Genomic DNA, 1,537 nt, shown 5'->3' on the forward strand with positions numbered 1-1,537 from the left:
CAGGAGCCCTCGGTGGCGCCGCCCCAGCCTCCGCATATCATCTTCATCCTCACTGACGACCAGGGCTACCACGATGTGGGCTACCACGGCTCGGACATCGAGACCCCCACGCTGGACCGTCTGGCAGCTGAGGGCGTCAAGCTGGAGAATTACTACATCCAGCCCATCTGCACGCCCTCAAGGAGCCAGCTGCTCACGGGCAGGTAGGCATGGCTGTGCGGCCAGCGCCTGGGCAGACGCGGCTGCTCCAAGCCCCACGTGGACCCCACTGTAGATGTCTCCTGCCAGTCCTGGACACCAGGGCTCAGGGCAGATTTTTGCCTCTGATTAGCTGTGGGGTAGTCAGTAAGTCCCTTCCCCTCTCTGGGCCTCAGTTTCTCTAGCCGTGCACCGAATAGGGTCTGTCGTCTTTGAGTCTTCTTGCCCTGGCATTCTGGGACACTCGCTGCCACTCTGTGGAGACACCTGCCCGTCCCTCTCTTGGAGAAACACAGCAGCCTCTGACACTTATTGCTGCTGTGTGACCAAGCCCTGAGACCCCGAGCAAGTTGTTTCCCTTCTCCATGCCTCGGTTTTCTTGTCCACGCCGTGGAGCAAAGATCCATTTTTATCTTGAATGAAATCGTGAGGGTGGAATGAGTTATAACCCCCTGGCTGTCAGCCAATGGCAGCCTCTGTCACAGGAGGGATCTGGGCCCCACACTGCTTAATGACTCCTCTGGGAGAAAACCAAGGAGCTGACAGGCGGGAGAGACAGGCCCATGCAGGATGCCCTGACCTGTGCAGCCTTAGGCTGGTTACTTCATTTCTCTGAGCCTCTGGTTTTTTTCATCTGCAAAATCCTCTCAAGTTGGCTGGGAGCCCCATAGAGACGTGCTGCTTTCTCCGTAAGGGGGTGTCCACAGGCAAGGCGGCAGGATTACGGGATTAAGGGAGCAGGGAACAGGAGGTGGGGGTGTGGAAGGCAAACTCTGGCCACTTAGGAGAAAATCCTTTTGGCAGGGCTGAAGCTAATCCCCCTTGGATGAGGTCCAAGGCGTGCTTTCTCCCATGTTCCCCTCAGTAGCCTAACTAGGGTGATCTCAGGATCCAGAGCCATGGTCTCCCTGTTGCCTGGACAGGAGAAACTAAGCCATGGAGCCAGGGGGCCCAGCTTGGTGCCTGTGCCCAACGTCAGGGTCTGTAGGAGAGGGGATGGGAGGCCAGCTGCTTGGCAGGGATCCTGGAGCCGGGACTCAAAGAGTGTCCCTCCTTTCTTCCATCTGGCACTCTGCGTTCAGATCCAGGAAGAACTAGGAGAGAGAGAGAGAGAGAGAGAGAGAGAGAGAGAGAGAGAGAGAATGTGTATTTGTTCAGGGTGGTGGGGGCTGGTGGGGAGGTGGGATGGTGAAGAAGCGGGAGGAACCTGCACTCCTGAGAGTGGTACACGGGCAAGCACTTCTCTCCCAGGCGGTCACTTGTGGCTGAAGCAGTGGAATGGGCAGACAGCAGTGGGGCAGCCCCCAGCCCCCATCCACGAAGCCAGCCGGTGCCTGCT

At 58.1% G+C, this 1,537-nt stretch overlaps 1 protein-coding gene across 1 annotated transcript in view; it reads left to right on the forward strand.

Annotated features, from left to right (window-relative positions):
* Positions 1 to 10: 10 nt before the first annotated feature.
* The window catches only part of ARSI (arylsulfatase family member I), a 5,436-nt gene continuing 3,909 nt past the window's right edge, over positions 11 to 1,537 (forward strand). The window contains exon 1 of the mRNA XM_008061045.2: positions 11 to 203. The gene's annotated coding sequence lies outside the window, so the exon portion shown is untranslated. The remainder of the gene's footprint in view (positions 204 to 1,537) is intronic.

This window comes from Carlito syrichta, unplaced genomic scaffold, assembly GCF_000164805.1.
Source record: "Carlito syrichta isolate Samal-C Ts95f unplaced genomic scaffold, Tarsius_syrichta-2.0.1 Scaffold305012, whole genome shotgun sequence".
NCBI classification, from domain to species: domain Eukaryota; kingdom Metazoa; phylum Chordata; class Mammalia; order Primates; family Tarsiidae; genus Carlito; species Carlito syrichta.